General features: G+C 39.6%; 1 pseudogene; it reads left to right on the top strand.

Moving 5' to 3' along the window:
• LOC125266316 overlaps positions 1 to 25,231 on the top strand; it is an 88,499-nt pseudogene that overhangs the window by 61,174 nt on the left and 2,094 nt on the right.

The following is a 25,231-nucleotide window of genomic DNA, read 5'->3' as shown; positions in this document are numbered from 1 at the left end:
TGATAATCCCAGAGTGCTATTACAGTGATTTTATCTCTCACTTAAGCGATGCATTTTTTTTTTTTTTTTTTAGATGCTGTGTCGGTTCTGTTTTATTTTCTTTTTTTGAGTTTGAAGCTACTGAAATGGAGGATGAATATATTTACCTACAACAGTCGAAACAAATCACACTGAAAGTGTTTTTGTGTTCGAAACAGGATGTCTTTGACAACCGTGCCATCCTAAAACCAGCCAGACCAGATCAAACTTGGTTTTGGATCTACCGGGGAGGTATGGAGTGACAAAATCTTAATATGACTTAATGGTCTAAAACAACAACCAGTCAAAACAAATTTCTCACGTCAAAAACACTAGGTCAATCTACTGCTAGTGTAGCAGGTCTTTATTTAGAAAATGATTTTGTGATTACACTTGCCATGACCATACTTGGGGTTTCCAGCCACCATGAGATGTCACAGAGATGTTACATCAGAATACAAATGGGGTCTCGCCTTGAGAGCCCAATCACCTTCTAGTGTTCACAAAACAAGCCAATGGTACGCTGAGTACCTTAGTCTGCGATATTTGCATCGCAAGCTCCACCACTCAGTGTGGTTATATAAGAAGCAGCCCAAGCAACTCGCATTCAAGTCTTCGGTGAGGAGCCGAGCCAACGACCTGGCATTTTCAGCGGAACAGCAATTGTAACGTTACCCTTCAGGGAACGAGGGTTACACACGTAACCTAGACTTTCCCTTTCAGTCGGTCACATTCGGCGTTACATCAGAACAGATTGACGAATGGGGTCCCTTACAAAACACCACAATAGCTGTCTTTCAGTGACCTGCATAAGCGGTAGCACCCCATCGTGCGGAGGCATGAGCAAGGGGCTATACTTAACACAGAACACATTGGGTAGCATTCCAGCTGGAAGTATGCCTAAGGTAGCCTGCTCGAAGCAGGGTTCTAATTGGGGAACTCACCTGAGAAATTAGTGCACTCATCCAGTCCAAGGAGTGGCGCAGCAAGCGAATGATACCGAGCAGGTCCTAAATACTGGTCTGAAGGGGCAAGAACCCGAGAGGACAGGCTATACACAAAGATTATAGAATCTCGCAAATGTGTTAGGTGTCACCCTGCCCACAGCTCTACAGATGTCTGTTAGCGCCCAGGATGAAGCCACACTCCTAGTAGACTGGGCTCTCAGTCCTAGAGGGCATGGCAAGTCTTGAGATTGATAAGCCAAGAAAATAGCATCCACTATTCAATGGGATAACCTCTGCTTGAAGCCTTTCCCTTCTGCTGGCCTCCAAAACAAACAAAGAGCTGGTCTGAGGTCCTGAAGCACTGAGTTCTGTCTACGTAAGTGGGAAGAGCACGTACTGGACAGAGCAGCGCCAGGGCTGGGTCTGGCTCTTCCGGGGGCAGTGCTAGCAAGTTCATCACCCGATCCCTAAAAGGAGTGGTGGGAAATTTGGACACAAATCCAGGCCCGGAGTTGTCCGGTCCGAATTAGAAAGATAGAAAGCTGTTAAAAGAAAATGCTTAACATGACTTAATATATTAAGACATTGAAACTTAAATGATCAAATTCATACAGCTTATTGATAATGCATGAAGGCAAGATGAACCTAGTATATGTAAGCAATGTGCTGAATTTCACATTAAGCACTTTAATTATAATGGTTTTCCAACAGAAAAGGCTTAGAGTGAAACTTTGCTTGTTGCCTTGATATTCTGGCTTTATCCAATGCAATCTCATGGCAGTTCGTATATATTTTACGAAGTAGCTAATTCGTATGACCTCATCGTACGATTTATCTAAAACCCAGTGAAGGGTAGGTTTAGGGGCAGTCCTTCCTGGTGACGCTTTTTGAAAAATCAAATTTGCACAAGTGAGGTACGAATTAGCCACCTCATAAAATACGTACAAATTGCCTTGAGATCAGGTTGGTTTATCTACTTACCTGTACATACATGTTTTATTAATATGTTCTATACTGAATTTGGTCCTACAAAATCACTGTCCTAATGCATTAAGCAGCATTTTCTTTATAATGGTTTTATATGATAAACTCTTGACATTCGATGTAGTGAGCGTGTTTATATTCTAGGCATATCTGCTTGCATGTATATATGCATCATTATATACTGAATTATATGTATGAATTATGTTCTACAATATTGTTAAGAATTTTCACATTCTGCTGGTAATGTGTCTGAAGATTTTACCCTGTTTTCTTAGTAAAAAGAGCCGTATATGTTCAATCAGATTGACCTGTTGCCTGCCATTATAAATTGCATTGTGACATAGTATGAACAAATCCAGCATTTTTCAGTAATTTGCTCTAAAACCAATTTAAACATGATCAATAGCAGTGACACGCACACTATCAAAAGTGCATAAAAATACAATCATTGTAAAAATGATTTGGGGGATTCGTATTCCAGTGACAAAGTCAAAATCTGTGTAATGTTATTTAAATATACTATACTATATACTATACTAATTATACATTTGGAACACACTTTTTTTTAAGTGCGTTTAATACAATTTAAGTTGAAAGGACTTATATGGCCAAGTTAATTGTACTTTAACCTAAATTTAAAGGCAGCAACTTTTTTTTGTTTTACAGTGCTGCTATTTTGATCCATACATTTTTATTTATTTATCTTTCTCTATTAGAGTAAAAACTATAAAGATGTAAGTTTACATGATGCCTGAAGTAATCAGCTGTATTATGGCCATTTAATATTTTATTTAATACAAGAAAAAGGTTTATTTAATTGACCATATGCAGTTTCTTCCTGGTTTTCGTTAAGCCAGCTTGGGCATTTCTGGTTCTATACTTGCTGTACATCGACACAAAACCATCAATAGTTGACTTTTTTTATTTATATTTTTATGCAGTTATCACAAAAACTAGATTTATTGAGTGCATAGTTGAATAAGAAACATGGTGTCTGTAATTGGACATGCAACATTTTCCAGCACTTCAAATGTTATAATGTGATGACCAAAAGCATTATTTGCTCACCTTCCTGAGATTGCCCCCATTGTAAAACCAAATGTTTCAAGATGTAGGAAATCCAACATTTGATCGAAAACACTTTTATTTAAAAATAAAAAACACATTAATTACCACTTTACCAGCAGATGCAGCAGAGGAGCATTTATTGGCTCATCTCAGCCATTTCCTGTAATATTTTTTCACTCAGTTTCACTTTTGAATAAATATTAAATATAAGTACCCACAAAATCTCATGAAAATTTCCTTGCAAATAAATTACACAGAAAGCGAGCACAGTGCTCTCCCTTTATAATTACAGAAGCTGTCAGTCAGCTCACTGATTTCGGCACACTTGACACAAAACGAGACGCTGCGTCAATCACTATGCAGTGCTTCCCACACATAGACTTTACTTGGGCGGGCCACCCAGATATAATAACGGCCGCCCAAGTATATTTGGAGACACATTTTTGCTTTTATTATTTTTATCCTTTCATACTTTTATATCCGCCCAAGATAATGAAACCATCCGCAATCGATTAACTAGTCGTTTCGTACCTGCTCGTTATCTGTGCGTCAGAACTGTTTATTCCCGCTGACATTCCCACGGGCGCTGCATTTTGCATAGCCACAAGGCGGCGTTGTTGCGCGTTCTACAAGCTCGCGCAACAGTGCTTCAGACTACTTCAAAGTGATTCTCAATCAATGAAAAGCGCAGATTTATGCCAAGCTATTGCTAATGAACTCAAGTTGATGAATCATTACAATGCCTACTTTATGGCCTTTATATAAAATGTTTTATATGGTTGTAAGAATCTGTAGGATCAGCCTGCAATAGTACATACATTTCAAAATAAGAGTCCTGTGTATTTCGGGCTTTATAATTAAAAGTCACACACTAAGTTTTTTTTCTTTTTCTTGTGGGCATTATTGGTATTTTGATTACACAAAAATTTTTCATTTTATAAGTTTTACTAGTAAAATCTGTGCCCCATTCACTGAGAGACACTATATAACAGCAAGGAGAACATAGGAAAAGGAGAACCATTTAAATGCTGTCATTTTGCATAATTTACAATGCATAATAATGCATAATAGTATGTAATTAAATGTAATAGTATGCTATGTAATTAAATTAATTTCAATAAATAAAAATACTGTTAAAAATTACACATTATTTGTTTGTCACATGTAGTAGACCATTTTTGTGCCGTGGGTAATAGGAGGATTTTTCACCTGGCTACCACCACAAGTATATTTCAAACCTGTGGGAAGCACTGCTATGGGAATGCCTCTGTGTGATTGCGTCATGAAGCACGTATGAAATCAGTCCAATGGGGTGACGGAACGTCATAGGAGGGTAACGTCACTGACCAAGAACTATAAAGCCTACCCGAAAACATACTCATTCAGCTTCTGAATTCTGAAGCAAAGCGCTTACGGGCATGCCGGGAGTATGGCAGGGTGACGCAGCGTCTCATTCCCTATTCAGGGAACTAAGGTTACATACGTAACCGAGACATTCCCTTTCAATTCCCTGATGCGCTGCATCAATCGCTATGGGAACGACAATCCCAATGCCGCCATATGAGCAAATGATCATTCGTGTGAAATCAAAAGTGCACACTGAAATGATAACACCTGCGCCTCTAGAGTGGAGCCAAGGTCTAGCTCGTAGACCTTCACGAATGTGTGCGGTGCTGCTGCTGACATGAGACCTAACAGCCTCTGAAAACTGTTTGACAGTAAGTGACTGGCCTAGCTTTATGTCTGAAACGGCTGAGAGAATCGATGCTATGCGAACAGGCAACAGATGAGCACACATGACATTCAAATCCCGTACCACGCCTAAATAAATGGTTCTCAGAATAGGAGAAAGCACAGTTTTCACGTTTAGCCTCAACCCCAACCTTTTCATGTGGGCGAGGACAACACCTCGATGTTAAACCACCATCTGCTCTGATTGAGCCAGAATCAACCAGTCGTCGGTGTAGTTAAAGATGTGGATGCCCTGCATGCGAAAGGGTGTCAAAGTCGCGTCTACACCTTTGGTTTGAAGGTTCAGGGTGACAGTGCTAGGCCGAAGGAAAGAACCCGAAATTGGTAAGCTTTGCCCTCAAAAGCAAACCTTAGGAACTTCCTGTGTTGTGGGAGGATAGATACATGGAAGCATGCGTCTTTTAGATCTATCGTGACAAATCAGTCCTCGGACCTGATTTGTGGCTTTGGCATCAGTCCTCGGACCTGATCTGTGACATGATGTGCTTTCCATCTCGAACTTGAGCTTTGCTACTGTTCAAATAGCTGATGTAGATCTAAGATCAAACACACCATCCATCTTTTTTTTTTTCTTGGAACAGCAAAGTACCGGCTGTAAAAACCTGACTCCCTGCTGGGTGGAGGGGCCCTTCTATAACCTCCTTTCACATCAGAGTCTCTACTTCTTGTGCCAACAGCAGAGCCTGCTCGGGGGCCCACCACTGAAGGTAGACCCCATTGAATCAGGGTGGCCATGTTCTGATTTGAACAGCATTCCCTTTTTATCATGTGCAGGACCCACTGAGATACATTTGATAGACACTCCCTTCGGTCAGAAAATCTACTCAGGGAACCAGCCTCTTGAGGCTGGCCTCTGGTGAATTTTGGGCAGCCAGCACAATGCCCTGAAGAGGCGCACCGGCAGGGAACAATTGGCTTGGCTACCTCAGAGAGCGCGCGGGGGACATACTGGTCAACACCATCTGGCTTCAAATAGAGCCATTAAATCCAACAGGTGAGGGCTGAGATAGGGCAGCGCCCGTCTCTAAACCCTCTGTTAGATTTATTTGCGAATCCCACAACATCAGGTGCCAATCTGCCTCGGCAGAAGCGGAACCCAAGCTAAGAGGAATGCGAGCCGAGCCACCCTCCTCAAAGAGGGCTTGGCGGGAGTGCAGCCTCATGAAAAGATCACAAAAGCTTCCTCAAAAGCTGCCTGGGCATGTTGCACTCCCAAACAAACAACACACATCTGGTGTGTATCTCTGCCCGAAACACAGAGATAAACACACTTTCTGAAATGCTGTTTGCTCGCCATAACATATAGATAGTAGACAGACAACAATAAATAGGACAAACAATTTCACATGTAGCGCTTACTGAAGACACAGAAGCTGAATGAGTATTTTTTTGTGTAGGCTTTATAGTTCCTGGTCAGTGACGTCACCCACCTATGACGCTCCGTCACCCCATTGGACTGATTTCATACGTGCTTCACGCCGAAATCACGCAGAGGCGTTCCCATAGCGATTGACGGAGCGCGAGATCCCTTGAAAGGGAACTAACATTTTATTCAATGAATTTAACTAAAGTACACAATGAATCTATAATTTACAGTGTGATGAAGTTTTTTTCCACACGAAAGTGTGAAAACCGATGGTCGAATTTAATTTTGCTGAGGAGGAACACTGAGGGACGTGTCTTTTTTATGTCGTCTTACATTTGTGTAATGTACTGGTGACAGGAGACCGCATATGGCTTTTACTTGTGTCTCGTGTCTTATAATGAAGATGGTGACGCAATAGTGCCTCACAGTGTTCACTCCATTACAACATGTACACATCATGCATGTTTTTTGTTACAAACTTTACTAGAGAAGAGAAAAAAAATAACATTAACATGACTTAATACTACACAGCTGTATTACTCCCAGTACCTACTACGGACTCTGATAGGTCTACCAAATCTTGACAATCTCTCATTACTCCTTGAGTGAAATTGACTATTTCTCACTGGTGAATTCCTTGCATTCACAGAAGATTAACATTTTGCACTTGTATTATTGTCCATGTTGTTTTCCTGATCTGAATTCAGCTCTATATCTGGTGAAACAACAGGTAAGTCTTTGACAGCGTCAGTCTGAGTTGAAGGACACGCTGTCTCTTTTATTTTCAGCAAGTTTCCTCTGTTCCTTCTGAAGAATTAGAGACGCATCCAAACTTTAATTGAGGATAGTAAGAATGCAAGGGCTTCAGATACTGTTTTGGATGTGACTAGCTTAGTGAACTCTGTACATTGTTAGGTTCCGGCTGTAGAGTCCGCGCATCAGGGCACTTAGGTAACGGTGAGGCGGCCTAGCCACAGAAAACTCCACTCTTCCATTCCAATAAGAACATCAAACAGGTTCTCCCCACTCAGTGATGCACCCACTGAGAATCCTGTTGAAAGAGCCCAAGTTATTGGCGATTCTATTACACGGAACGTGAAAATAGAGACACCAGCCACCATAGTCACGTTTGCCGGGAGCCAGAGCACCTGACATCAAAGCAAATGTAAAAGTGCTGGCTAATGCTAATCGTAAATACTCTAAAATTATAATTCATGTCAGCACTAACGATGTTCAACTTCGCCAGTCGGAGATCACTAAAATTAACATTAAAGAGGTGTGTGAACTCGCAAGTACAATGTCAGGAAAAGTAATCTACTCTGGCCCTCTTCCTGTTCGTCAGAGTAATGAGATAGTTAGCAGATTATCATCACTCAATGGCTGGCTGTCTAAGTGGTGTCCACAGAATAATATGGGTTTCATAGACAATTGGAAAAGTTTTTGGGGGAGACCTGACCTGTTGAAACGAGATGGTATTCATCCCTCCCGGGATGGTGCTGCACTTCTCTCTAAAAATATGGCACATTAGAGTGGAAACATAAACTACGGCCCAGGTCAGGAAGCAGCAGACAAACTGGCTAAACCGACCGTCTGCTAGCTGCCTCGCGTTACAGAAGTAAGATAATTCCCAACACATAGAAACTCTTACACCTAGTGTACTGTTCTCGCTGAAGTGTAACAACTCCAACTAAACAGTGAGCTAAACTCTCTCTATCCATGAACATGAAGAAATCCTGAGTTCTTTGTATGCAGATTTATTTTCTTCACATCATACTGAATCCATACATATGAGATGAATGATGAAAACGAGAGAGTGAAAACTAGAAAACAAACGGCAAAATACTGTAATTAGCTAAGTCATTTAGCTTTCATAAACATTACTTTTACAACACAAAATCAAATGCTTAAAAGTTAACTTAGTCAGAACAAAGATTATATACATACAAGCAATGCTTCTGCTGAGGAATCAACATGCAGGAAGAATTTTCTCTGAAGAAATGACTGTCTGCATTTTTTACCAGTCTGACATTTTCTCACTCATTTTTTTCTGGTATTAGCTCAGTAAACCGTCAAAATAAGAGTCTGCATGAAACTGAAAGTATATCAAATTAAAAGCATAAAATTTAAATTTAAATGCCTGAAGGGCAGAACACCTAGATATTATTACATAGAGACTGTGTCTGTACCCTGAATTAGTAAAAACAAAAAACATCCAAACCCATTTAATGGTAAAAATTTAATTGATGTTCAAGAAATACAAAATAGCAATAATACTGATAAAAAAAAATGATAAAGCTTGGGTTGTTAAATATTAGATCCTTTTCTTCAAAAACACTTATTGTAAACAATAGTATCACAGACAATAATCTAGATGTGCTGTGTTTGACAGAAACTTGGCTACAACCGGACAATTACATTACTTTAAATGAGTTTAGCCCTCTAGGTTACGATTATCGACACAATCCTTGTCAGAAAGGCAAAGGAGCTACATAGGTCCAAATCCATTCCGACCTTTGACCAAGCTCTTTCTGGGACAGGGTGAGACACAAGCAGTTCTATGGAATTGCTGTTTCTGTGCTTATTGCAGATGTCACATTTACTGAAAACATCTTCAATTTGCTTTGCCATCCCTGGCCAGAACAAGACATCTCTTGTGGTCGTACTCAACCTGAATGCAGCATCCATACAGACATTGGCGAAAATTTTCACAGCCTTGCACAATTGCTAACAGCTCTTTTTCAATTTGTGCATAGTTTCGTTCACTGTCTGTCAGTGCTCTTAAACTGTACGATACTGGCTATCCCACCTGAGCTGGCTAGCTCACATCATAAAAACTGTCTTGTTGTTCACTTTCCCAATGTTTCTCCTTCCAGCAGCTTTCTGAGAGGTGCAGTCACTTCTGAAAGATTTGGGATGAACTTTGCTAAGTACTGCAACATGCCTAAGAACCTCTGTACAGCTGACTTGTCCTGTGGTTCCGGCATCTCCAGAATAGCTTTCACTTTTTCCTTGTCAGGTTTCAGTCCGTCTTTGCTCAGCACGTGACCGGCAAGCGGAATGGTGGAAGCACTTGCAAGGCGATCATTTGTGTTTATAAAGCATATACAGTTGTATTTTTTTTAAAGATGTATGGCTGAGTAAGATTGAGGGGTCAGGACTGCCAAGAAAGTTTAAGGCTTGGCTCTTCCAGCACGGTCTGCTACCACGACTCATGTGGCTACTGACAATCTATGAAGTACCCATGACAACAGTGGAAGGAGTCGAGAGGCGAGTGAACAAACACCTTCGCAAGTGGCTCAGAATCACACCAAGCTTCACGTCAGTAGGGCTATATACCAGGTCTGGTCAGGTACAACTTCCCCTATCATCAGTGGTGGAAGAGTTCAAGGTGGCAAAGTGTCGGGTTGTGATGATATACCAAGACTCCACTGATGAAAAATTCAGAAGAGCAGGCGTCACTACAAGATCAGGACGCAAATGGGTGGCTGACACATCAGTGGCACAAGCTGAAAGGGCATTGAAGCTGAAGGACATCATCGGGAACCCATGCGTAGGGAGGCAAGGACTCGGATCCACCCACTTCCAGCAATGGGGAAAAGCAGACCCAAGGCAAAGGAGGGACATGACTTAAGCCGAGGTCCGACACCTGGAGGAAGAAAGGCGCAGGTCTAGGGCTGTCGAACTCGGAGCACAAGGGGCCTGGACAAAGTGGGACTTGCCGAAGCGGAAGATTACATGGTCCGAGATCTGGAGACTGGAGCCCTTTTGTATCTCCTTCCTACTCCGCTCAGTGTACGACACCCTTCCATCACCAACAAACCTCCACAGATGGGGAATGAGGGAGGACCCATTGTGTAGGCTATGTGGAGGGAGGGGAACAATGGCACACATACTGGCAGGATGCAAAACAGCTCTTAGCCAAGGAAGATACAGGTGGCGCCATGACAAGGTTCTCAGTGCACTGGCTGACATCTTGGAGCGGGAGAGGCAGAAAAAGCACCAGACCAGTACAAGGCCGGCAACATCTATTCAGTTCGTCAGAGAAGGGGAGAAACCACCAGCCCCCAAGAAGACTAGGAAGAGCCTCTTGCTAGCAGCACAATCCTGGGAGATGAGGGTGGACCTGGGAAGGAAACTAGTCTTCCCCCAGGTTGTGCAAACACAGCTGAGGCCAGACATGGTCTTATGGTCCAAGGAGGGAAGGAAAATGATCTTGATTGAACTGACAGTCCCGTGGGAAGACGGGTGTGAGGAGACCTATGAGCGGAAAGCCACCAAGTATCAGGACCTCGTAGAGCAGTGTAGGGCCAAAGGGTGGCACACCTGGCTATTCCCAGTTGAGGTCGGGTGTAGGGGCTTCCCGGCACAGTCTGTGTGGAAGACACTCACGGCTCTGGGTTTAGCAGGTAGGGAGAGGAAGGTAGCTGTTCGTAGGTTGGGTGAGGCAGCAGAAAGAGCATCTTGCTGGCTCTGGAGTAGGAGGGAGGAGTTGAGCTGGGGGCCAGGAGGAGGTGGGTAGTGATTGGCCACCACTTCCGACCCGCCAACTGGAGGGTGTTGTGGTTCAGGGTTGAAACACCCCGTGAAAGTTGGACGCCACCTGACGACATCTTCTCCTGGCTGAAAGCTACAGTCATGTACTATAGTTAGTGACTGGGTTAGACAGCATAAGTATAGATGTATCCAATAGTAAATAACTGATCATTTCGCAAGACCCTTATTCCTCATCTGGTATTATTTAAAGCTCTTTGAAGCTGCACTGAAACTGTAATTTTGACCTTCAACCATTTGGAGTCCAGTGAAGTCCATTATAAGGAGAATAATCCTGGATTGTTTTCATCAAAAAACTTAATTTCTTTTCGACTGAAGAAAGAAAGACATGAACATCTTGGTACAATGGGGTGAGTAAATTCTCAGGAAATTTCCATTCAGTAGTGAACTAATCCTTTAAATCTGCTGACTGATTTACTGAACAACAAGTGTCTGTCACCGCGTGTCATAATTGCATCAAAACTGACAAACGTTTAAAATTTTGTAAATTCATCAAAACCTGTTTTGCAATAGGGAAACAAAAAGCTGATGCAGCACTATTGTAACGTTGGGAGTCGTGACGACAAGGGGTAGGTCCAAACGCAGGCTTTATTAGAAAGAGTGTAGTCCTACAGGCAAGGGTCAAACACCAGCAGACAGAAATATAAGGGCAAGGCAGAAGAGTAATCCAAGTCACAGGCAATGGTCAAGACAGGCAGGAAACGATCATCAAACAAGGGAGAAACAGTCCAGGATCAAAAACAAGGATTAACACGGAAAACATACAACTAAACAATCCTCAACCCTGTGTGTGTTTGGGAGCAGCTTATAAAGGGTCCACTGATGGGAAATAGGTGTGAGTGTGTGATTGGTTCCTAGATGGGGAATTATGGGAAATATAGTCCAGAGTGATGTATGAATGTGTGTGCAATGAAATGGTGAACCGGCGACCTCTGGTGGGGAGTAGCAGGAACCAGCAGGTGCCGGATACGTAACAACTATACAGCTCATATTTGCAACATTCTTTTTTGTCTTACATATCAAACTTCTTAAGCAATAATATATACTCTCTTAACAACAATATTTTTATGTCATCTTTTAAAAAAAAAAATATTCTCAGGTGTCATAAAGGCTTTTCACACTTGAAACAGTTAACAGTGGGTCAAACCCAAAGTGGATGGAATCCAGAGTTACATTGCACGTTTCGCACTGTACGTACCTTAAACTGTTCTGTGTTTCAATTATATATTTAAATTGTATATAAATTTAACAAATTATTCCCCTAATTTCACTTTAAAAAGACCAAAAGTAGCCGTAGCCCAACGGCCTGTCAAAAGTAGCCCAATACGATTTTCTTCGCACACTGATTCATTTATGCTCCAATGCTTCCTGAAGCAGTGTTTTGAAATCGGCCATCACTATATAAGTCGTTATTTAGTTTTTTTTGGCACACCAAAATATTCTCGTCGCTTTATAATATTAATATTGAACCACTGTACTCACATGAACTGATTTAGATGTGTTTTTAGTACCTTTATAGATCTTGAGAGAGGAAATGTCATTGCTCCCTATGAAGGCCTCACAGAGCCATCGGATTTCAACTAAAATATCTTAATTTGTGTTCTGAAGATTAACGAATGTCTTACTGGTGTGAAACGGCATGAGGGTAAGTAATAAATGACAGAATTTTAATTTTTGGGTGAACTAACCCTTTAAGTAACTGGTAAAGAGGGAGGCAAACTAGAGTGAACCTGAGTGAAAAGAGATGATGTTGAAAACACTGAGCAAGCAGTTTATCCTAAATAACTTATAGTACACTTGTGACAGTGAATCCACCTAATGAGGAACTGAAAGTTCTGCGTTATTATACACAAATACCCAGTTCTACGGCCATTTCAGGGGCTCTTGTGAATGGGATTATTAATAAAGGAGGTGTTTTGGATCCTCTCTGGAAACAAGTAACTGCAAAAGTTGATGGAAATGGAATATGAACAGATGGACATGGAATGTGAACGAAATACGACATTTACTAAAGGTTTGCTTTGATATTATATTGTATTTGTTACAGAAAGAAGTGTTTGTGTTGAATATGAGAGAAAGAGTTTTAGTTAGTTGTACAACTACCTTCAATGCCTGGTAACACTTTATAATCACTTTCATTTATAAAGTTAACAGACTTTTTATAAATTTTATAATGCTTAAAGAAATGGACATTCAAATTCAATTCAAATCAGAATTATAATTGATTCATTAATTCATATTTGAATGTACATGAACTATTGATCTGAACATTGAGGCTAATGTTTGTTAATGACTACTGTGTGATACTAGATTTTTTTTGATGCCAACATTTTGAACAAAGTTCAAAGGAACATGGTGATGGAAAAAATATTTTAATGCTTTCACGTTCTCTCACAAAAGTTCCGCATTCCCCAAAAACCTTTGTGTTAGATCTAGGGGTGTGACGAGACGGGTATCTCACGAGACGAGACGAGACTCGAGATTGAGTTCACGAGACGAGACGAGACAAGATTTTTACACACTATTTTTACGAAATCCTCAATGGCGAAATACATGACTAGAAAAAATATTCTGCAGGTGTATTTGAAATGTTTTAACTAATCATCTTATAATGAATGTCATTCAGTTCTACTTTCTGAGTATGAATTATCATATGCAGTAAAAGACAACCATACTCAAGCACTGTAAAAGGTTTTGCCACTAACTTAACTGACTGACTTCTCTTCTGTATGATTTCAATCTCTTCAGATCTTACTGTACATGATTTATGAGCATGATTTTACAACCTTTGACCACCTAACTGAACTCCTTTCCACAAACTGATCATAGAAATAAAAACAGTATAAATAAAAATGGTAACACTTTACAATAAGGTCTCATTTATTAACATTAACACATTAACCAACATCAACTAACAATGAGCAATATATTTGCTACAGTATTTATTAATCTTTGTTTATGTTAGTTAATAAAAATAGTCATTCATTGTTAGTTGATGACAGTTCACAGTGCATTAACTAATGTTAACAAATGAAACCTTATTGTTTGTGCTTAATAAGATTAAGAGAAAACTGTTATTCATTTTTATGGTAACACTTTACAAGTTGAAACCATAATCACACTCTCTCAATATTCAAAGTGCAAATAAGACCAACTTTTTCTTTGATACAGAGCTAAGAGATGGTTACAGCTACACTGCCCAGCCTAAAATAGCTTTCATATTGAGAGATATTTGCATTAATCAAGGAGCCGCTTTCAAAATGCGGGTATTGAAATCGCGTTTGAATGCGCGCGCGCGTTTACTTTCACTTTCAGTGATCGCGCGTAACTCTTTAAATATGGAGCGGCGGCGACCGTTATCCAACTGAATTAAATTAAACACAAAGCAAAAGGACAGTGGAGGCGTAATGTAGCGGTGGCATATTCTTTCCTAATCATCCTAACACTCTGTCATGGCAACATCACGAGACTACTTTTCGCCTCGACGAGAAATCTCGTCACACTTTAGTCTCGCGAGATCTCGTGACACGAGATCTCGTCACACCCCTAGTTAGATCCCAAGCCTTTGAGTTCCCTTGCAAAAACCTTTGCGTTCACCCGAGAAACTTTGTGTTCGTTATATTTATATTGCTCTGGTAATGATTAATTGTAAAGATACTAATTAAATTATAAGATTTAGAGTTTATCCTACAACAACTGAATGGATGCAGGCACAAAGTGTTTCATAAAACACTTTTCTGATCATATACACATCACATTTATGCATTTGGCAGACATTTTTATTCACACTGCATTCAAGATACACATTTTTATCAGTTCTTGCTTTCCCTGGGAGCTGAACCCATAATCTTAGTGTTGCTTGTGCCGTGTGCTACTGTTTGAGCAACAGGAAGGCTGTGTCGCTTTAAAGGCTGATGCAAAAATGAATCAGAAATAAAAGAAATTACAATTTTATTTCTCATGGCGTGTTGTTTTCTGCAGGTAGCAGAAAAACTGGAATCTTTGTGCTTCTAGGAACAGTCTGCATGATTATTCTCATGATCATGACCTCTGTCATCCGTGAGTGGATTAAACAACATACTTTAAATGTGTTATGTAATCAAATAATTGCATTTTACAAAGAAATTTTGCACATAAAAAAGGATATTATTTAATTTATACATAAATGGTAGTGGTATGCATGTATACAGCCTTTAAATTATGCTGCTTACAAAAAGAGTTTGTTTTCATACACAGTTTTTCATCAACAAAGAACATTCTCAGAGCTGGAGAGTTTAATGAACGTTCATAGTTCCAATCAAACTTCAGTCAAACCTGATCTTCAGGTCACAGGTGAGAACTTAAACAGAGATATTTTATCAAGCACTGTACTTATACTCATATTTGAACATGTTCATATCCAGTGACCACTGATTAGTGTCTCGTCTTTGCCTTAACTATTTCCTTGATTATGATTTCACTTTTTTACTTTTAGTTAGTGTGTGATGTTGCTGTTTGAGCATAAACAACATCTGTTACAACGCTCAAAGTTCAATGTAAAGGGAGATATTTTCTTTGCTTTTTAATGACTACAACACAAGAGCTTCTTCCCAGGTTTGTGACATCACAAACTCCCAAAATCGAGGCCATGTTGGGCTGCTTTAGAGAAGAGGAAGAGTTGTTGTAGTAGAGTGTTGTTGTCATGCCGTTATTTTACGCCAGGACTGCTTCACAAACGAAGGGTCAATTCAACACAAAAGATGAACATGACGGCACATGCTAGTCGGATGAGTTGAATCAACTCCACAGCAACTACATAAATTTATCCACTAACCATTCAGAAACGTCCAGCTGTTAAAGCTCCACCCTCTTCTGGAAAGGGGGCAGGGAGCAGCAGCTCATTTGCACTTTAAAGGGACACACACAAAAACGGTGTGTTTTTGCTCACACCCAAATAGGAGGAAATTTGACAAGCTATAATAAATGATCTGTGGAGTATTCTGGGCTGAAACTTCACAGACACATTCTGGAGACACCAGAGACTTATATTACATCTATGTTAAAAGGGGCATTAATAGGTCCCCTTTAACTTTAGAAAAAGTGTCTTTGATTTTTTTTTTTGTCTCTCTCTCTCTCTCTCTCTCTCTCTCGGAAGTTCAAGTAAAGAATATTGAGACCTTGATGAAGCAATCTTGCCTCTTCATTGAGTTCAGTCTCATCCAAACAAGAGGAAAACCAGCAAAAGCTGGGTGAGATTTCAATGTTGTATTATTATGTACTGTACCTTTAAATCCTTTTTCACAACACATGAATGTGATTATTCTAATTAAATCGAATTTTTTTTCCCTACCAGGACACAACTGTGTATTTCTGACTGTAAAATCAGAACTTGTTTTACTTTTTTTTCACAGAGCGTGAGCAGGGTCTGTCACACACTGAAGTGAAGAGTTTGATGAACAATTTGAGTTCTGCTGTATCAGCGCTGACATCCAAACTGAATGATGCAGGTCTGCAAATCTTATCATTTAAAACAGACAACCATAAGAAATATTTTTAAGTGCAAACTCTCATATTCTTCATTGTTTATCAATCAAATATTATATACAGTGGGTACAGAAAGTATTCAGACCCCCTTAAATTTTTCACTCTTTGTTATATTGCAGCCATTTGCTAAAATCATTTAAGTTGATTTTTTTTTTTCCTCATTAATGTACACACAGCACCCCATATTGACAGAAAAACATAGAATTGTTGACATTTTTACAGATTTATTAAAAAAGAAAAACTGAAATGTCACATGGTCCTAAGTATACAGACCCTTTGCTCAGTATTTAGTAGAAGCACCCTTTTGATCTAATACAGCCATGACTCTTTTTGGGAAAGATGTTAAAATTTTTTCACACCTGGATTTGGGGATCCTCTGCCATTCCTCCTTGCAGATCCTCTCCAGTTCTGTCAGGTTGGATGGTAAACGTTGGTGGACAGCCATTTTTAGGTCTCTCCAGAGATGCTTCAATTGGGTTTAAGTCAGGGCTCTGGCTGGGCCATTCAAGAACAGTCACAGAGTTGTTGTGAAGCCACTCCTTCGTTATTTTAGCTGTGTGCTTAGGGTCATTGTCTTGTTGGAAGGTAAACCTTCGGCCCAGTCTGAGGTCCTGAGCACTCTGGAGAAGGTTTTCATCCAGGATATCCCTGTACTTGGCCGTATTCATCTTTCCCTCGATTGCAACCAAGTCGTCCTGTCTCCTGCAGCTGAAAAACACCCCCACAGCATGATGCTGCCACCACCATGCTTCACTGTTGGGACTGTATTGGACAGGTGATGAGCAGTGCCTGGTTTTCTCCACACATACCGCTTAGAATTAAAGCCAAAAAGTTCTATCTTGGTCTCATCAGACAAGAGAATCTTATTTCTCACCATCTTGGCAAACTCCATGCAGGCTTTCATGTGTCTTGCACTGAGGAGAGGCTTCCGTCGGGCCACTCTGCCATAAAGCCCCGACCGGTGGAGGGCTGCAGTGATGGTTGACTTTCTACAACTTTCTTCCATCTCCCGACTGCATCTCTGGAGCTCAGCCATAGTGATCTTTGGGTTCTTCTTTACCTCTCTCACCAAGGCTCTTCTCCCCGATAGCTCAGTTTGGCCGGACGGCCAGCTCTAGGAAGGGTTCTGGTCGTCCCAAACGTCCTCCATTTAAGGATTATGGAGGTCCACTGTGCTCTTAGGAACCTTAAGTGCAGCAGAAATGTTTTGTAACCTTGGCCAGATCTGTGCCTTGCCACAATTCTGTCTCTGAGCTCTTCAGGCAGTTCCTTTGACCTCATGATTCTCATTTGCTCTGACATGCACTGTGAGCTGTAAGGTCGTATATAAACAGGTGTGTGGCTTTCCTAATCAAGTCCAATCAGTATAATCAAACACAGCTGGACTCAAATGAAGGTGTAGAACCATCTCAAGGATGATCAGAAGAAATGGACAGCACCTGAGTTAAATATATGAGTGTCACAGCAAAGGGTCTGAATACTTAAGACCATGTGATATTTCAGTTTTTCTTTTTTAATAAATTTGCAAAAATGTCAACAATTCTATGTTTTTCTGTCAATATGGGGTGCTGTGTGTACATTATTGAGGAAAAAAAATGAACTTAAATGATTTTAGCAAATGGCTGCAATATAACAAAGAGTGAAAAATTTAAGGGGGTCTGAATACTTTCCGTACCCACTGTATAAATATATATATATATATTCCTTTCACAGTTGGAAACCAGGAGCAGAAACAGACTGAAACACAAAAATTATTAGACAATTTGAAATCAGCTGTTACTTCTCTACAGTCTGATCAACAAGACAAGCAACGTGACTTTGGTAAGACAGATGCACAAAATTAATATGAATTTAACATTTAATAAAGTTTATTAATGAATTGATAAGACCTAATAGTGAACATATAATTCTCTTGTTACGCTCTCTTTCAAAATGTATCATATAACATTAACTGTATCTGGTTATGAGTGGATGCATGTGGGCTCAGAAAGCTGAACCCTAAATTGGGCCACATTCAAATATCAGCATGTTTTCTGCATGTTTAACACTCAATATATTTCCAAGGAATTTCAATTGCAAGAGATTTTAACATGTTATTTCATTTGATAACCTTAGTTAAATTCATTAGTTAGCATGAACTAACAATGAACAATACTTCTAAAGCATGTAACAATTTTAGTTAATCATTGTTAACATTGGTTAAAGAGTTAGTTCACCCAAAAATGAAATTTCTGTTTTTAATTACTCACCCTCATGTCGTTCCACACCCGACCTTCATTCATCTTCAGAACACAAATTCATAAATTTTTGATGAAATCCGATGGCTCAGTGAGGCCTTTATTGCCAGCAATGCCACTGCACCTCTCAAGATCCATAAAGGAAGGCATATTAAAATCAGTTCACGTGAGTACAGTGGTTCAGCCTTAATATTATAAAGCGACGAGAATACTTTTTGTGTGGCAAAAATAAATAAATAAATAAATAACGACTTTTCAACAATATCTAGTGATGGGCAATGTCAAAACACTGCTTCATGAAGCTTCAGAGCTTTGAATTATTAGTTCGGAGCGTGTATCAAACTGCCAAACTTCTGAAATCACGTGACTTTGGCACAAATCAAAAGATTCATAAAGCTCTGAAACAGTGTTTTGAAATCGGCCATCACTAGATATTGTTGACAAGTCGTTATTTTGGGGTTTTTTTGGCACACAAAAAGTATTCTCATCGCTTTATAATATTAATATTGAACCACTGATCTCACATGAACTGTTTTAAATATGTTTTTAGTGCCTTCATGGATCTTGAGAGGTGCAGTGACATGCTGTCTATAGAGGCCTCACTGAGCCATCGGACTTCATCAAAAATATATGAATTTGTGTTCCGAAGATGAATCAAGGTCTTACCGGTGTGGAACGACATGAGAGTGAGTAAATAACGACAGAATTTTAATTTTTGTGTGAACTAACCCTTTAACCGATGTTAACATTAGTTCATGTACTGTGAAATAACATGAACATGAATATTTTTATTAAGTAAGATTAAAGGTGAAATAAGCTATTTCTGAAAAACACTTCTAGAAGTGAATCGGACCAAGTGCCACAACACACTTGTAGCCAATCAGAAGTAGGGGGCATGTCCACTCATGATGGGGGAGGAGAGAGTGAACAAGAGGGAGATTTGAAGAAAGACTGCAGAAAGAGAGATGGCTGAGAGACATTACAAAAGAGAAAATCTCAGAGGAATATCACTAGAAAAAGAGGGTTATGATCAGGCAAGAGCTTTAGGACCCGCGTTAATATTAGAGAAGTTAGAGAACAGGAAGGCCTGAAAACGGATGCAGAGGTTGCTTTGTTCTGCTCTATCATGAGAAACACTGGTTTTGCGGTTTCACAGAACCAAGATATGCTGCTGTTGTTGTAATTTTAGCTTTAGTAACAGGACAGTTTTGAGTGTCATTGTTTGTCTGGAGCTGCTGTGCTGCCGGCGACTAACAATAAACTCTTGCTTCTATATACTCTTCTTGTGTACTGTATATATATTTTTGTTCATCATCTTCACTTTATTTTTAACAAAGCATTATTTTCTTCGCTTCAGCTATGATAAAGAGACATCCACTCTTGCACTGTGTGTTTGTGCATTTTAGTGGTGAAACAATGAAGGGAGGGGTGTGTTTGTTTGGGTTGATTAAAATATCAATGTGTTTCTCTGAAATCACTTACTGCACCTTTAACAAATGTTAAATGCTGTAAAAGTAAAAATATATTAACTTATGAATGAACTGTTAACAAGTTACTGATCTGTAAACAGATCTTATTTTAAAGCGTTATAGAGAACTCCAATATAAGTTTTATGAACACAATTTGCAAAGTTTTAAGACAAAACTGATATGAACAGATGTTAAATATGTATTTTTATATTTTCTAATTCACAAAGCTATTATTGCTATGCACACAGTGATCTTGCTGATCCAGTATATTGTATGGCTTTTGTTTCATGTTATAAGAGTCTCTGTCGAGCTCAGTGAGTGAAATGAAGAGTTCGGTGTCAGATCTTAGTTCTTCTGTTTCATCTCTTTCTTCTCAACTATCAGTCATCAGTGAGTACAGCCTACATTACACAAAACAAAACAGCACTTGATTCAATAAGAGTCCAGTAAATGCACACACTCCACCCACACATCTACACTTCTTCTCCACAGTACAGGACGATTCGCAAACTGAAGTGAAGAGTTTGATGAACAACTTGAGTTCTGCTGTATCAGCGCTGACGGCAAAGCTGAATGATGCAGGTGTCCAAATCTTTTAATAACTTTCCATAAACGTTGTCTTCTGTGGATTGAAGAAGCAATGATGTTGCAAAAATATTGCTATATTGTACTCAACTGAATCTATTGAATTTATCTCTTTTTTTTTTGTTGAATAAAGACATGATTTCAGAAATCATAATAATAATCATAATTGGTGATTTCATGGAACTGCATGCTGATATTGACATTATCCTTTATGTTGGAAATAATTGGATTGAAATGAAACTCACAGGACACTGACTGCAGTAAGTCTAACAAGGTCTGATGTGTTTTCTTGTGTTCTAGAGGAGAGAATCATGAACACTCTGCAGCATCTGAGATCCAACATGAGCAACAAAACAGCAGGTACTGCATCTACACTCTAATGAAGCTTCCAAAAGGGTTTTTTTGCACCAATGCCATAGAACAGTGGTTCCCAAACATTTTAGAGTGGAGTACCCCCTGAAGCATTTACCATCCTCCTGTGTATCCCCTCTGTTATTCTTAGACTGCACCTTTTCAATTAAGGAACAATATATGCCCCCTAAATTAACTTTCCAGTGCATTTTTTTTTTTTTTTTGTTTTTATAAATATGCAAAAAAAAAAAAAAAAAAAAAGTTGAAAAGAGAAAATATGCAATGATAAAACTTGAAAAGTGATTCTTTTAAATACTAAAACCACCAGTAGATGGCAGTAAGTCACTGTCTTAATGCATGAGTCATCGAGTCCTTCGTTCAACGAAGCAAGCGGCTGTATTTATGAATGAATCATTGAATCACGAACAGTTCGTTCAAAGCTGCAAGATTCGTTCACAAAACACCTGTGTGTTGTAGTTCTGCTGTGGCTTTCGTTGAAGCTATTATTTTGTTGCAAAATAGAGCAAATATTGACAATACTGTGAAAAACATTTTATATATAAAATGTATATATTTATATATATATATATAACTGTTGTATAAAATCAATGTCACATTTGCAATCATGTGGATATTTGGATGAGCATTCTTATAATATCAGCATTAAAAATAACTCACACAAAAGGTATGTTTTGTATCAAGAGTTTGAATAAATTGATCTCTATGCACCTTTTGTGCCAGGCTATTTTTTCAAATGCTAAATCTGCAGGTACATTGACTGCTTATGTGGAAATGGATGCTGTCAGTAATGGACTGCAAAAGATGTGGGATTTTGATTGGATGTATTCATGTAGTCATGTATTTACGGCATTGTGCCTGTTAAAATTTTTGGTCGGTTTTAATATTATTTTAAAGTGGGGAAGAATTAAATAAACGGCAACATTCAGCATTTTGTTCGTGTACCCCCTCTGTCACCTCACGTACCCCCTGGGGTATGCGTACCCCAGTTTGGGAAACACTGCATTAGAAGAACCATTTGTGGTTTCTCAAAGAACCTTTCAGTGAATATTCTTAAAAGAACCATTTTTTCTTAGTGTTAAGAACATTGTAAAAATCTTAAAAAGAACCATTTTACACTGAAGATTCCATGGATGTTAATTTTTATAAAATGTAAAAGATTCTTAATGGAACCATCAATGCCAAAAAGAGTAGAGTGTAGCGCTTACTTTATGTGGTTAAATGTGCTGTATATTTATTCCTCTTATTTTTGCATCTTTTCTCTCTCTCTGACACAGACGTCCCTTTAACCTGTAAATATGGCTGGATATCGTACAAAAGCAGCTGTTTCTTGTTCTCTAGTAATTCACTCAACTGGACTGAGGCACGAGATTACTGCAAAGCACAGGGCGCGTTACTCCTCAAAATACAAGACAATGACGCGGAGTGGGTGTGTAATGTTCATGAATTGAGCATAACAAAGCATTTTCATTTCATTTTTTTAAAAAACTATCTTTTCCCTAGGCATTCTTAAACCATCATACCATACCCACATTCTACTGGGTCGGTCTAACGGATCAGACCACAGGCCAGTGGAGATGGGCGGATGATACTCCTTACACCATGAACAAAGAGTGAGCTGATTCATTTAAATGTTTTTCCTTAAGCATGACCTAATATCCACTTTATTTTGCTAGGCGTAAGTGAGATATTTTCTGTGAATGTGTGAGACCTCCAAATAGGTAATAAGGTAAATGATGGCTGCATCTGAAATCACATACTCTCTTGAGTAGGTACTTATTTTGAATAGGAAATTACTTTGTGACTGCTAAATGTTCTATATAGAATGAATGGGTGTAGTATGAATGTTATCCGGACATACTACATTCACCATGTTGTGACCCAGTTGCGTCGCTTCACTGACATTCACAAATCCTCTCCCGTGGCCTCATGGGACAGTAAAGTATCATGTACTAGGTAATCTGGGTACGTTTCACCTCTCTTTAATGAGTATTGTGAATTCAAACATACTACTTTTGCCACAAACTGTTTTTTGCCTATAAAGTAAGGAAGGACCCTAAATTAAATTGCATGCACTGCAAAAAAAGAAAAAGAAAAAAACAAAGATCTTCCTTAGGATTTTCGTTTTTTACAAATTACAAATATCTAAACATCCTTAAATTAACATCCAAGAAATTAAATTTTGTTTTCTGAGAAATTGAACAAAATTAGCGTCAAACTTTGAAGTGTTGCTAATACAGCTAACTGTGTGCTTCCTAGTGTAACGAATGGAGACTCAGGCAGGGATCCATCTGCAGCATTTTATTAAAGTAGAGTGGTCGTACAGGCAGGGTCAAAACAGGAACAAACAGGAACAGTAAGGAACAGGCAGAATCGTAGTCAGGGTACAGGCAGTAGATCGAGGCAGGCGGATATCATACACAGAGCGGTATACCAGGCAAGGGTCAGGACAGGCAGCAACGGGTCAAGAAACAGGAACAGGCAGCAACGGTAACAGAAAGGCAGACAAGATATAAACGCTCGGAATTGTACACTGGGGAAACAAGACTTCGCGGTGAGGTGGTGTGTGTGTGAGTCCTTTAGAGTCCTGGTAATGAGTATCAGCTGGGTGTGGTGATTAGTGTGGAGTGTGCATGGCTGTATGTGGCAACAGGTGATTGGTGGAATGAGTGCATGTGATTGACAGGGAGGATTATGGGAAATGGAGTCCGGAGTGAACAGGAACGGGCAATGATCGTGACACCTAGGCACAATTTTTAATTGGTCTTAAAAAAGGTCTTAAAGGTGCTCTAAGCGATTCTGGGTGGAGTAACTTTCTGTTGACGTTCGAAGTGTTGTCAAACAAAACAGAGGCTAGCTAGACCCTCCCTCCTGCTCCTCCCTCCGTGCTTAAGTAATGTAATGTAAGTAGCTTGTGTATTGACGCTGCTTGTCGGTTATTGGCTGGAGCAAGTTTATTATGTTAAGTGGTCCAGGCTGCACCAGTTTGTTTGTGTTGCCGTTTTTGAAGCTTGTGGCGACTACAGCGGCCGCGTTTTTTTACAGTGTGTTCAGGGGACAGGCAGCTAGCGGATAGTGAGATGTTTGCTGTACGTGACAAAAAATTTTTTGGCCTAACATCGCTTGACATCGCTTAGAGCACCTTTAAATTCACCTTGATAAAACCTGCAGAAACCCTGTGTATGTAGAATTTAGAAACCCTTGTTATTTGCAACACCAGTGGCCATTAAGTAAACTGCAGCCAGCAACTTATTGCTTGTGCTCACAATCTTAATAAACACACACAAAAAAATGACAGCGGTAAGAAAACAGCAATTAAGAAAGCATCTGATCATAGCAATGTGGTTTGCACCAGATCTGCTATTCACCAGCATCATGTTGACAGAAGATGTGAATATAGATCTAGCTATGTGAGACTATAATTTTAATGAATCAAGGTAAAACCCGATACCAGAAGCCTCACACATTCAAGCCAGAAATGACCACACCACTCTTGTTAATAATAAGGTGGATAATGGTTACATAGTTTTCCATTTGCCCTTTTGTAATCATGAGTAGGAAAGGAAGCAGCTACTTCAAGATAATGTACTTCAAGCCTTTGCTTGTCAAGTAAATGCATTTAGCATTAAACAAAAATTTCATCTGTTTAAATATTTTGATTGGTAGTGGTGTTGGGATTGAATGCATACGGTACATCCGGAAAGTATTCACAGCACTTCACTTTTTCAGCATTTTGTTATGTTACAGCCTTATTCCAAAATGGATTAAATTCATTATTTTCCTCAAAATTCTACAAACATAATGACACCTTAAAAGAAGTTTGTTTGAAATCTTTGCAATACAACTGTACATAAGTATTCACAGTCTTTGCTCAGTACTTTGTTGAAGCACCTTTGGCACCAATTACAGCCTCAAGTCTTTTTGATTATGATGCTAGAAGCTTGGCACACCTATTTTTGGCAGTTTCTCCCATTCTTCTTTGCAGGACCTCTCAAGCTCCATCAGGTTGAATGGGGAGCATCGGTGCACAGCCATTTTCCGATCTCTCCAGATATGTTCAATCAGGTTCAAGTCTGACTGGGCCACTCAAGGACATTCACAGAATTGTCCCATGTCCACTCCTTTGTTGTCTTGGGAGTTATTGTCCTGTTGGAAGATGAACCTGCACCCTAGTCTGAGGTCCAGAGGTCTCTGTACATTCCTGCATTCATCTTTCCCTTGATCCTGACTAGTCTCCCAGTTCCTGCTACTGAAAAAGATCCCAACAATATGATGCTTGCCTACACCATGCTTCTCTGTAGGGATGGTATTGGCCAGGTGATGAGCGGTGCCTGGTTTACTCTAGACATGATGCTTGCTTTT

Source organism: Megalobrama amblycephala, linkage group LG4, assembly GCF_018812025.1.
Source record: "Megalobrama amblycephala isolate DHTTF-2021 linkage group LG4, ASM1881202v1, whole genome shotgun sequence".
Lineage (NCBI taxonomy): Eukaryota > Metazoa > Chordata > Actinopteri > Cypriniformes > Xenocyprididae > Megalobrama > Megalobrama amblycephala.
Note: the sequence above shows the minus strand (reverse complement) of the source record. Positions and strands in the feature narration are given on the sequence as shown.